Below are 14,369 nucleotides of genomic sequence, written 5' to 3'. Positions count from 1 at the left end.
AACGAAGCCTCTGCCTGAACAAACGAGGGACAGTAGCAGCATAAGGTCAGACCATTTGTCCGGCTTCTGACTGTTTGTAGCAACTTCTAAAAACGTAACAAACAACGGGTATACTTCGCCCTTTTTATAAACACAAGTGAAGCCCAAAAACTTCGCGAAACTCCTCACAAAAGTAATTCAAAACATTTTTTTACAATAACATTTTAAGAGTTGTAAAAGTATTTTTATGGTATTCCTACTCGTGAGTCGTCGACTCGTGCGAAGTTGGAAGTAGAAAAAAGAATTTCTTTAACTGTTCGCTTTGGTGAAAAGTTTAGGGTCTAATGAACTCTAATGGGTTCGGGTTTACTGATAGAAATAGATTAAAATTGTATGGACTCACTGACTCAGCTGGTCCCGCTTTTTGTTTAAACGAAGTTTTGCTTTTGTTGTACATTTTCATGATGAACAACTTTATATTACTAAAGTTAAAGTCAATAGTCAAAATTATTTATTTCAAATAGACCAGGAAGGCAATATTGAACGACAAATCACATATAATAATATTAACAATGTCTCTCTGTCGTTCAGTCTAATGGAAAGTGTAGATTCCTATGGCGAAGGACGAGCAAGAAACTCCAAATCTAACAAATTTTTCAATCAGGCTCACAATACAATTCTTGGTTACATTGTTTCGATTGCTTCAACTATGTAAGAACAATGTAACACTAATATTCAGTCAAAGGGATAGAAACAAAAGACAATCCAAGTACGAACGTTTCGACCGACATCAGTAGCAAGATTTTTCTAATTCTTACATTCCATCTTTCAAATAAATGCATTAACAATTGACTATCAGAAATTGCATCTAAAACCATAAAGATCATGGAGGTTGAGAGCCCTGAATTTATTTAGTAAATTAATTCAAAAGTGATGAGTCCTTACGATTTTCCCTCTTTGTGTATTTCCTTCAATTCTTATTCAGGAAAGAATAAATAATCATATTAATTTGCGTTACTTCTTGTATATTACATTGATGTTGTAATAAAAAATATTTGCATAGAAAATTTATTTTACTTCGTTGCCCTAATTTTATTTATTTCGTAAATTGTCGAGCCAACTCCTATTTCAAAATGGTACCCATAAAGATTCGAGTTTCAGGGTTAACGAAACGCGGATTTTCTTTTTACAAGTTTACTACTTTTCAAAGAAAAATCATTTGTATCTAGAAGGTAATAAAGACTAATTTTAATATTTTATAAAGACAGTAAAAGTAAAGGGTTGTTAATTTTTACTGTGTACTTAAAAACTCCCGTCGATTATGATTACAATTATTTATTTAAACAACCTAAAACGATGTTTACTGTGATTCCTTTCAACATAAATATTTTAAAGACCAATATTTAAAAGGAAAGTTATGTCACTCTTCTTTATGGTATAAGCCGGTGACCGAGCAGTCGGATCACCTGATGGTAAGCAATCGCTGCCACCCATGGACACCAGAAACACCAGATGCTTTACAAGTGCGTTTCTGGCCTTTTGAGGTTTAGGAACTTAAGTGTTGTTGGGGAATCGGGAATTGGGAAGAGAGGTAATTGGGCCACTGGTAACCTCACTCACACAACGCAAGCGTTGTTTCACGTCGGTTTTCTAGTTTTCCGCGAGGCCGTGGTATCACTCCGGTCGACCCGGCCCATTCGTGCCAAAGCATGACTCTTCCACACTTAATATATCTTTTTCGTTTAACTTCTTTGTCTTGCACAATAATTTTAAAGATAAATTATTTTCATCGTATAGCGTCATTACAAAATCATTAATTATTAATCATCAACAGGTAATTAATATTAACCGAACCGTATTAAGTTCTTTATAATGATCAGAAAATAGTATATTATATTTCCATTGTTGGACTGTTTTTAGGATTTTCTTCCATCTGTAAACTACACTTGGGAGCAAAGAAACGGAGCCAACAACAAAATTAAAAAAGATATTAAATTAATTATTATGTTATCGGTTTACACATGTAACGTTTTGACAAGGAACTCGACTACGACTTAGACTTAGACTGCGGAATGCTGCTCATGAATATGAGCCTCTAGTAGGGCTTGAAACTAGTCGAGTTCCTCGTCAAAACGTTACGTGAGTAAGTCGATAACATAATAATTAATTTAGTATGTCTCACGAAAATTATAATAATAAAAATATTAGTTTTACAAAAAATTACTCTCATTTTAAAGGTAATTAAATTGCCTTTCATACGACATACGTTACCAATTAATAAAATACTCGCATCAGAAAATATTTATCAAGAAATAAAAAAAGAAAAAACACCAGTAGCTCCGTTTCTTTGCTCCCAACTGTATTAACTAACGTCACTATATAACAGTATGACGCACGTAACATTATGTAGGACCACTCGATTACAAGGTAAACCTTTAGAAAGTCGGTGAACAACGGAGTAATGGTCAATAACTTAGCCCTTAAACTATAAAGGCCGGTACTGTATAATGGTAACTAAACATTGCATCATTTTTCACACGTGTTTGGAGACCATGTCAGAAATGTTCTTTGAAGAGCAATAGGAATGTTTAGTGTGTCACTTAGGTTAACCTTTCAATAGTAATAAGTTCATTCTTTTCGTTTTAAATTTTTTAGTTGGTCGTTTTCAGATATATCGCCATGAGGTCGCCCAACAAAAGGATAGGATAGGATTTGACGTAAACAGATATTTGTACGCAATTAAAAAAATGTGGCACAAACCAAAACGCTTTACAGTCAACACTCGTTAATTCGAAATATAAAGGATCCTTAAAATATTTGGAATTATCAAATGCACAAAAATGTCTTGATTTAGTTTAAAATACAAAAATATTGACTAGAGGCCTCGTGATATATTCGAATTACCGAGAGGTTTGAATCATCATTGAGGTAATTCAAACTTAAAATATTGACCTATAGAGGATAAATTTTACTTTTTACATGAACAAATGTAACTAATACGCTCCAGGCTTTATTTCCATCATAGGATTTATCAGGATAGGTACTGTTGGCCTTTTCAGTAAGTACAAAAATATACGTCAGTACCTAGCAACACAAAGCTGAAGTAAAAGTGTGTAGGAGTGGACTTGCTCTTATTATAAGGGTAGACATATTATAATTGGCAAAAACGAGACGGATCCCCGGAAAACCTGCTAAGTAGTCCGCAGCTCCGGATCAGGCATCAGCCCTACAACCCATTAACTTATATGCCAGTGCCGATGAATGATTGATCACAGATCTATACTTCTACTTACGGGATTTGGCAATGTGCAAGATTATAAAGAATAGGTATATATAAATGCATAATGTGATCAGCTTATGGTTAAGCTACGGTAGGAACATGAGATAATGTTTCGTGATGAAATAAAATATTTTGTATATCATAAAATAAAATCATAAAATAATAATAATTAATAAAAGGTCCGCAAGGCAGCTTGTGGCGAGCTGTTGGGCAGTGGCGACCCCATGGACCTGACTCCCGGGAGAGGCCCTACTTTTTAACTCCGGTTAGTACTCGTGACTATCCTGGAGTGGCCTCTCCTACCTCACTCTTGCCCTCATCGGCTGGTTTGAGTGGAGATTCGCAAGAGTGGAGTTGCCTTCAGCTCCACTTGGGGGAAGGACGTATCCCAGTAAGATGCTGGTAGGGGTCTTGACCGTACTTCCGGGATTGCTCTGATAGCCGTGGGATGCCTCCCCTTCCTCAAGCAGCTCAACGGATGTTGCTTCCCTTGTCGCTACATGCTAGCGGCCGTTTCCGGGGCCCACTATTGAGTTTGCGAGTCACCCCCTGCCTGTTTATCCGTATTTTTCAATATTGGTCAGGGGCAGGGGCCATAGTCCCCATAGTTAACCGGTTAACTATTCCACAGCCACCCACACCCATATCCCTATCATTTCCTTTTACCATATCTCACAATAGTCCTGCATCAACCGGGGATTGTCCTTTGGTGTACTTCCATAGTGCATACAGGGATAATCGCTGGCTGATGTCCCATTACATTTAGATTAAAATTGTTCAACGGGCCTCTGCGAGTTGGCTTCGGCCCCTCGTACGCCTTCCAAAGGTCCGGGACCCTGTGGTCCCGTGATTATGTAAGGAACAAAATTAATAAAAGTGTAATGATCATTTTTCATTGTACATACATATCACCACGCCTTTAAACCCCGAAGGGGTAGGCAAAAGTGCATATTATGGCACGTAATGCCATTGTGTACACCCACTTTTCACAATTTATGTTGTAAGTCCCATGTAATAGGGGGAGCCTATTGCCATATACCAGACTCCATTTCCAGACTCCGTGCTACTACTGAGAAATTTTCGAAAAACCAAAAAAAAGCCCAGTAGCCCCTTCACCCGACTCGGGAATCGAACCCAAGACCCCTTGCCTTGCAGTCGCACTTACAGACACTCAGCCAACAAGGCAGTCAAATTATTTATGAATGTATACGAGTAATAACTGAACTACCCAATCAATAGCCAAGAAGACAATCTTTCGAGAAACATTTAATGATGTTTAACATTATAGCAACTAATAGATGACAATCAACGTTTTAGTATAATGTCCGTTTATCGTCCAGAGTCGTCATTAGACGCTGTCAACAAGACAATAACATGGCCACGGCTTGATAAATTACTTGATAACAACACTCAGACCCTTGTAATTATGAACTACGTCAAAAAGGCATATAATTATACGGGACTAAAGGTAATTTACGTGGGTGATGGAGTAAAATTGATTTACCTACGTAAAAAATATGACAGTTCGTCTAGTTTTATTAAAAAGGGGTATTACTTTTTTTATATTACCAGGTTTTGGTAGTAACAAAACTTACAGGCTTTTTTTTGAGAGGGGAAAATCATCCAATGGCTTCTCCCGCCTTGGGCGAGCCGGCAGGAAGTGCCAGACTCTTACTGACTAAAAACCACCCCGTTCCTACTCCTGCTTGTCGAGCCGGAGCCCGGTAAACCCGCTAGGTAGTCCGCACCTCCGGATAAAGCTTACAGCCTAGCTTATGATGAGCAGTCATCATAGGTCCGCAAGTGCGTTGGGAATCATATAAGAAACTGTTTAATTGTAACGTGAATTGTGTCCGACCCGAAGCTGCAGACTCTCTTGCGGATTACCGGGGCTCTCCGGCTCGAAAAGCAGGAGTAGGGGTACGGGGTAGTCTTTAGTCAGTAAGAGTCTGACACTTCCTTTTCCTCTCGCCCAAGGCGAGAGAAGTCATTGGATGACAAATGTTAAACCAAAAAATAGTTACATAGATATGAAGATTTGATGATAGTCTTCTTTACAAATTAAGATTCATTCTTTTAGTTGGTATATTTCAAACCCATCGCACAAGTTCATACAACCGCTGTAGAAAATATTCAGAATAATTAACCCAAAAATACTTTATATACCAACCCTCATGCATATGTAGATTTCATTAAGTGTGGGAGAGCCATGCTTCGGCACGAATGGACCGGCTTGACCGGAGTGATACCACGGCCTCACAGAAAATCGAAACGTGAAACAACGCTGGTGTTGTGTTTCATTGTGTGAGTGAAGTTACTGAAGACCCAATTACCCCCCTCCTAATCTACCCAATCCCGGATTCCCCAACAACCCTTCAATTCCTAACCCCCGATAGGCTTCTTTTATTCTTTTTTAATGGGTGGTGGCGATTAATTACCGTCAGGTGATCGGTCAGCTCGTTTTCCGGCTTATATCATAAAAAAAATTAGTTTCTCAAATGTGAAAATGTAAATGAGCAAATCAAACAATGTACCAAGTACTACCTTCAAAAAACAACTATGCAATACATACATACATTGACAATTAAAATAAATTAAAAAAACGTAAACAAACCGTTCAAATCTTAAATATCCTTTAAAAATCAAATAAATAAAAAAAAAAAAAAAACGGAATTAAAAAAAAGAACATAAAATAAATTAAAAAATCGAAGATTCAATTAAAGGGGTGCTTACATAAGAAAGTGACATCGGAACTGTAGTTTGACCCGATTACCGCGAGTTCGTTGATCGCGAGTGGGCGTGTCGCTTCGTTCATATTGACTAACATAGTGAGGTACACAGTACAGGTCTCTTGTAGTGATGTAACGGGCCTAGGACCCGACCGGGTGAAGGTTTGTGTACCTTGTTTTGTAGGTCGACACGGATAAGAGAGTGCGGAAAATTTTGCGGAAATAAGAGGTACTAGTAGAGGATAATATTGTGTAAAATGTGATATAAGCTTGAGTAAGAAGTATAAAAAAATTAAAAATTAAAATATTTTTTTTGTGATTAAAAAAATAATGTTATACAATAATATGTCAGTTTTAGAAATTAAGCTATAACCCTATCGATAGTAAAAATCCGTAGTAAGTAGTAAAAATTTATAAAATTAATACCATTTAAAAAATCCTTTATCAACACAAAATAATACACGAAAGAAAAATCTCCGTCTAGTATTAAAATCAAAACACGTTACAATCTGGAATTCTATTTCCTAAACGCCACCTACGCAGTATCTATATAAAGGCCGGCGGACCGTATGCACCGCAACGTACGTACCTTCCCTGCTTCGCGTAGGTCAGGTATCAAACGTAACAACCTAATGTCATCACTTGCCATTCACCTTTATTTACATCCAAAAATACACCTCAAAAATATATACAAAAAATATTCAATAGGTAATATCTATATAAAACTGCACGTACCTATATGCAGTATAGTACATCTCTAAACAAAAACGTCCTTGTCACTGAGACCATCCCAACATAGCCGTCTTTAAATAAACAACTTCGGTCAAAAATCCACAAAATTAAAAAATAAACTTACCAATGAAGTACTGCGTGTGATCACGACACTTCCTTGTTTAAATGTAAAATGGTGAATGAGTAGGAAGTGATAGAAATGCACGGAATGGCGACGCGGGGCGGAGGTATGGGAGACGTGCGCTCGCCACCGGGCTGCGATCTCGACTGAAGCCTGAAGGGAGGTTGGGCGGAGCCACGCGCCACGGCCTGATCAAGCGAATATTTTATCGATACTTTTGCTTAAGATAGGAAATGAGACAATTACGGTAACTTCGAACCTCGTGAGACTAAGTTCAACTATGCTATTAGAGTTCAGGGAAATGCAACGGTTTTATTGCATTGCATCATGCCATTTCGTGACTGATGTCATACTGCGTAATAGATTCGGTGCTTGTACTAGAATAACCGGATTTCGCTTAACACTTACTTTTTGTGTTTAAGTTGAGAAGATGGTTTTTATTGTCCTTATTTCTATAGGTATATTTAATGCACTGGTCTGTATTATAGCAAATCTTTGTATGCTACTTTTAATATACTCTCAGATGCACATATGCCATTTGTATATGAAGAATATTCAACGTGTTAAATATTTTTATATTACATATTTTTTAGCCCGAAACATGCATCTTATCAAAACAATGTAAACATGTCGAGGCACGCTCGCCGGCCGGCGAGGTACCGCGTCATAGAATCTGTAAAATTCACCCTTTTCTCATCAAAACGAGACCTTACGTAATTTTCTACGAAACAATGTACATTGCTGCATTCGTATTACCACGCAACCGACAGCGCGAAGAAAACAAAGCAATGAAAAACTCAAAACGAAAGTCTCGTAGCCGATGCTACGCCGTAGCACTTTCTACGCCGTAGAGGACTCCAAAGTACGAAGCGAACACGCCCGCCGTATTTCATGATTATATAGATATCTACATAATACTTTCTAAGTTCGATAAAAGGGAACATTGAAATTCCTTGCGAGATTGAACTTGTTTTAATCTTCAGGGATTCAACTGAGTTTGTTTTAAAAATATCTCTGTAGTGTAAAAATTAAGGAAAATTTCTTCTGAGGAGTTTGTTAATTAGTCGTGTTTCTTAATTAGGTTGGCGTACCGCGAATTGTGTGACGTGAAAGGGTTGGGTAGTACGTCGTGGTGATAATTGGATGCTTAGATACTATGTACCTACTGTCACGAACCGTGTCATGTGGTACACAAGACACATTACATTGTAATGTGTCTAAACTTATCTCACTTACTTGATATTACACATATTATATTATGTTTTAACCCAGAATTATGACTTGAGCGTATGTTTTTCTTGTATAAAATGATGTTATAATTCGTACTAATTAATTTATAATTATTTTACTAAAACTAATCTTAAATGTAACGCAATGCATTCAGTACAAACCCTTTGTTCAAATAACGAAACGCTACTTGATCCAAAATAACATAAATATAAACAAAATCACATACCTACTAATAAAAATAATAATTTAAAGCTCACCTGCTCCTGCATACTGCAACAAGGTCGCCTCACGAACAACGAAGGCCACTTCAATATATTACATCAAATGTCAAATGTGAACACACATACAATCGTCACACTGCATCATTGCACGGACGCAAACTGAAACGAGGAACGCAGCGCAGATAGCAGCTATCAAAACCTCTCTTTTTCTTTGTTTATCAACAGTCTGCCCACAGATATCCACGGACATTTTCCCCCTAGAAAGAGACAAAATATACCCCAAATAGTTCTGTCACTCTCTCCCGATGCGACGATCGATGTGACCTTGGCACTGGGGATATTTAAACCCTAATAGATGATATCCCGCGGGGAATATTAAGGGGCATTATGGAAATATGGTAATACCTTCTGTAATGTCGATAACACTAGATTATTCTGAGATATAAGTATTGTAAATAGATATTTTTGGTAAACACGCAAACCTAGTTTCGTTAGTCAGTATAGGATTATCGTTTCTGTCTCGACTCTTGCACTGCATTCGCTTTTACGTGGCCATAAAATTAAGGCGTGTCGTTTACTACCAAAGCAAGGTAAAATAGGGTCATTTCTATAATGAAACTGTACAACGGTTATGCAATTTTCCATAATAAAATCTACATAATAATGCGTGCATATAAACTAGCGTATGACTCGTATGAGCAATCAATGGCGCTGAATATTTATTAATTGTCTGTATCATAAAACGCTAGGTATCAAACCTGACCATGATATTGTGCATTTCATTGTCACGGGGAACTCTTAATGGACGAGTGACCGGATCGATGTTCATAGTATGTAGTAGAATATAAGTATATTTTTTTGCATTCGTTTCAAATGCTTAATGATCCTTGTAGATTCATGCATGATCGTCCTTAACACATTAAACGCCATGGGGGGGGGGGTAAAGTGACCGGCGCTAGCGGAGGATTTGCCTTCAACTGTTTTCTGTTGGCAGTCAAAGTCTTAATAAAAAGAAAAGATCAAATTGAAAGTGTAACCATGTAACTTCCGAAGAATTAAACGGCTAGCTCAGCTATAAGAACCGACACTGTCTTGAAAAAGATGTTTTAAAACTCAAAATCAATTAACTTCTACACTTTTATCTTTGCCTAGTCCTATTTATATTTGAACTGAAAACAATACGTGAAAATAGTTCTTCTTAATTAACGATGTGAACGTGACCACGTTCACGTTATTCTCACGAGTTCCCAACTGAGACTCGGTTAAAAGCATGATCTCTTCAACGGTATTACACGTACATAGTAACATAACAATAGTCGAAGTTCCAAGCAGTTGGCAACTAATAAAATCAACACGAGCACAGACTGTGCGTATTGAGTAAACACAATCGATCAGGAAAACGAACCCAATAGACATAACTATACTCGTATACTTAACATACTTTTTGCCATACAGACAGACAGTAGAACAACGCAATTTATTTCTTCACTAACAGTACAAAAGATTTTGAAACTTAGCACGTGTTATTAGAGTTAGTTTTTCCCCAAAATGTGTTTTTATCTGATCTTATCTGCTATCACCTGATAAAGCTGACAAATTGCTACGTACCCTAAAATCGAGAGTGCTAAACGAATGGAAAAAAATGGCAATGGGATAAGAGACATCTTTATTTTATTATTTAGAATAGGCTGCTATGTTGAATTGATTAGGTATTTGCTTCACAATCAGGTCCCTATGTCTATGTAAATAGAAATGCCAATGGTTTGGTCACGCTTACAGTATAGCTGCATATATGGCAATACGGTTTTAAATTTTCCGCTTCGTTACGGTACCAGAGGGGTTAGTACGATTTTTTTTACGTTTATCGAGAACGAAACGAGAACGCGTTCGGCGCTCTGATTAGTTGTTTCATTCGCACCGGCCAATCAGAGAACCGAACGCGCTCTCGTTTCATTTACTTCAAACATAAAGCAAACTCATACTAATTGTACAGATTGGTTGTTTCATTCGCACCTGCCAATCAGAGCGCCGAACGCCCTCTCGTTTCATTTTCATTCAACATAAAGCACACTGGTACTAAGGGTACAGTACAACATACGTCACCACTGGTCTACCTATAGCCACTTACTACATAGTATGGTCCTTCTGGCTTACTCTACCCAGTGAGCACACTTAGCTCCGTGTCTCCGTGAACTTGGTGGAAATAGAAACGTTCGTGTGTCTGTATGTACTTACCCGCTACCCACTACCCACAGTTGTGTGGATTTACGGTTTGTTGTGAATTTGTTCGCGTTTGTGTAGCCGTGACGCACGGAAGCAGTCACAATGTAGTTATTTATTTGTAAACACTGACTGCTACGCTGGTGGCTCGTTCGAGGTAATAGGTACGGGTAGCCGACTTGTGGTCGGTGATTGATAGATACATTAGTGGGCTTGTCTGATGGTCGGAAAGTTACTGTGTTAGGTTCAGATTAGTAGGTCTGAACTGTTATCATTATGTAGGTCTAGATAAGTAGGTCTGAACTATTATTGGTTGCGACGTTTAATATTGGTATCATCTACCAATACCATTGAATATAAGTGATTTTATTGCAGCGAAAATATTTTCTATAGTAATATGATTAATTTGTTTTTCGTGTCGAATGAACATTAATTCCATAAAATATAGATTTGGAATAGTTTAATTTACAGATGATGAATCATCTTAGAAGACAAACTCACCAAAAAACCGTGTCAGTTTCACATTTTTTTTATGTTAAATGGGCCGACGTTTGGCCGCTATCTCGCCTGATGGTAAGTGATGATGCGGCCTACGGTGGAGCACGTCTGCCCATAAGCAACCTATCCACTCGGGCTTTGAAGACACCCAGGTTATACCTATCATATCCAAAATCCTAACAATAAATACTGAAGACCAATTTGGAAATCCAATTAATTACTCCCGAAGCAACGGAGCACAATATTTTATTAACCAGTCTACCGCGAACCAGTAAATTAATGTTACAAGTCTCTCACAAACTCAATACTGTATTGATGAAAACCGATGCTGAAGCCAGGCGAATCACTTGAAAACACAAGGGATTTTAAACACGTTGCCTGTTATAGATTTTGTATCAAGACTAATAAAGTACCTATACCGTAAAGTTTGATGAAAAACTTTTAACTTATCAAACTCTAGTATAGTACTAATGTAGAAGGTACCTAACTAACTGTAGTACCTACCTACTTAGTTATTTTATTTCACTAAAACATTTCAATGAAAACTACTGAGGAGTAGAATTCCTTGTGACAGTCTATGTTTCCAGATGGGTACAACAGATAGGGTCAATAGGGCTGATGCCTGAACCGGAGCTGCGGACTACCTAGCTGGATTACCGATGCTCCGGCTCGAAGGGCAAAAGTATGAACGGGGTGGTTTTTAGTCAGTAAGAGTCTGACACTCCCTCCCGCCTCACACAAGGCGGGAGAAGTCATTAAAGATCTTTTGCCTCCTAATGAGATACATAAACAGATTTTTTTACACATTCCGGCACTGTTTTAAAATTAATCCAGTATGTTTCCAACCTTCTCTTGTATTGAGAGTACCAGCTATGGAAATAAAATCCGCTGCTAGTGCAATATTGTCGTCAGAATATATTCTTTGTATAGCTGTATACCGTAACGGGATTGAATTCCTCGCTCTTTGAAATATGATCGGTAATAGGTATTGCTTGTGCAGCGGACGTGAAAGATAAATTCTGCCATGAAAGGAAAATTGCGAGGGAAAATGCAATTTAGAACGGAAAATGTCATAGGAGATAAGGAAGACGTTTATTAATAAAATAACATTAAGAAAACATACTTATAAAATATAAAAAGTATTTCCAGACCGATTTTGATCACGGTGACTAGTCTGTTAACTAGACGCAGGAGATATTATAGTGTACCAGTGTGTGTGCAAACATAGGTTCACTCTCTGTTCCTTTACTCTCTAAACCCTATGGGACGGCAGACCGATACGACTAGAAAGAGTTCAGGCGCAGGATCCATAGCTATATGTACTTTTCGAGACACGGGGGAGAAACACCGCTGAACTTGCGGGACTCGGTATGAGTACGTACCACTTACCTAGTGGTGGTGACATAAATGCTTCTCCAAAAACCTCTGCCATCACCCAATAAATCATCATGACCATATTACAATAAAGTTTAATATTTTCCTGTCGTAATATGCACCTCTACCTACCCCTTCGAGGATAAAAGGCGTGACGTTGCTACATTAATATTTTCCTACAAAAAACTTTCAATATTTTTATACACACAAGAAATGGTCCTAGTGAAGTTTGGGTATACACATGTGACAACTCAAGGCTCAACCATAATTGACATGATGATACTTGAATGAAAGTTTATTTTCGGAATACGGAAACGTAGGGCGCCTACTGCAACCTTGTAAGTTACGAAGTTGGAACGAATCGAGTTATAATGATTAAATAAAAAATTGTTGATACATAACGAAGGTAACATAAGGCTTTGAATTCCCCGAAAGGAGACACCCTTAGGCCCTTATACAATGTAACACCCACTTTTTACCAGTATATTTTTTGTTAAACTCTAGGGTATTTTCCTGTATCGTGGGTGCGTTTACAAACATACAATTTCACATACACACGACGCCCAGACCCGTAGCAACAATTTGTGGATCATACACTACCTAAGACACCCAAGTGACAGAATAAATAATATTTTTTTTCTTCTCCTCTAAAAATAATTTCTGATTAATTTCGTTGCGGGATCCAAGACAGTCATTCATGTCCCTGGGACGCGCCGGACTTCAATGTTCCGGTGTTTTCATGAATGTATCTACTGTAGATCCTGGCTTACAGGAGTTGCACCAGTGTGAGAGGTTGTGGCGGGCTTGCCCCATAAAAGAGACTAATTAGATTTTCATTTTTATACCCCGTGATCATTCCTATTCTGTGACCATTATCTGTACACTTAGTTGCAATAAACGCTTTGACTTTGACACTAATCATCATTCATAAGCAACATGTCGTCCAATTTGCTGGAAACGAATTAAACGTTTACCACACACAATGGAACCATTCACTCCAATTGAAATCGTTCCAACAAAGATACGATTTAACTTCGATTACCAAAGAACGTATTACGAGGCGAACGTCTTTACTCCACAAAGGGAAATGGGTTATTATGTTCGTAGACTTATTTATACTCTCGTCTCGTGATTGTTGAGATTTTTTAACATCTCCGTTAGTTGCGAATATGTTTCATTTTAATTTTATTATAACTTTTGTGAGACATACTAAATTAATTATTATGTTTTAGGCTTTATGTATGTTGTGTTACACGACGCGTCGTGTAAGTATGTCGCGGAATGCTTCTCATGAATATAAGCCTCTAGCATGGCTTGAAACTAGTCGAGTTCCTCGTAAAACAGTTACGTGAGTAAGTCGATATCATAATAATAAAATAATGTTTGATTTTCTATTTGGTACCTCTATGATCTGATGAAAACCAAGTAAATAGGTACTTACCCACCTAAATCTCAAGCGCAAAACATATTATTATAACTCATCAGAAGCATAGCGGTATATATATTTGTAAAATAAACCTTATATGTAGTAGTAAACTAGACCAACAAAATGTAACCGTCTGGTGGAAAGTAGTCTTATTTCCACTTGGGAGGAAAATAAATGTTTACACTACAGTTCTACGAATAACAAAAGTTTACTCGAGTGTGTGAAGGAAGACACGAACAACGCTCTGTAAAATGAGCTCCGGGAAGCATCGCGACTCGTATTAACACCCATCAGACTAACAATAAACAAAATTAACATACATTTTCCAAAAGAAAAAAAGCAACTACCCTAATTTGAATAAGAGAAAACGCTGACTAACCCTACAACCAAGGCCAAATGTAAATTACTACCGTGATAACAAAAGTGCGGTTTCGCAATTTTAAAGTTATGTCATTTATCAAAGCGCGGTTCCGAGGTGCCATCAAATCATATCCATCCTTTGTTTGGGTCCTGTGAGCACTACATTCAGCTTTTAGAGAAGGGAGAAGGGGGGACAGTC

General features: G+C 37.7%; 1 protein-coding gene across 7 annotated transcripts in view; it reads right to left on the bottom strand.

The window, feature by feature from the left end:
• Positions 1–8,493, bottom strand: part of LOC118282189 (protein FAM13A) — a 36,389-nt gene extending 27,896 nt beyond the window's left edge. For 4 of the 7 annotated variants that reach the window (XM_035603133.2, XM_035603136.2, XM_050701101.1 and 1 more), the window contains exon 1: positions 6,845–7,012. The gene's annotated coding sequence lies outside the window, so the exon portion shown is untranslated. Of the gene's footprint in view, positions 1–6,844; positions 7,014–8,328 lie in introns of those variants that run through there. The other 3 variants (XM_035603134.2, XM_050701100.1, XM_035603135.2) reach the window with 3 other exon arrangements.
• Positions 8,494–14,369: the final 5,876 nt, after the last annotated feature.

Source organism: Spodoptera frugiperda, chromosome 20 (assembly GCF_023101765.2).
Source record: "Spodoptera frugiperda isolate SF20-4 chromosome 20, AGI-APGP_CSIRO_Sfru_2.0, whole genome shotgun sequence".
Classification (NCBI taxonomy): domain Eukaryota; kingdom Metazoa; phylum Arthropoda; class Insecta; order Lepidoptera; family Noctuidae; genus Spodoptera; species Spodoptera frugiperda.
This window is presented reverse-complemented; position numbering and strand designations above follow the sequence as displayed.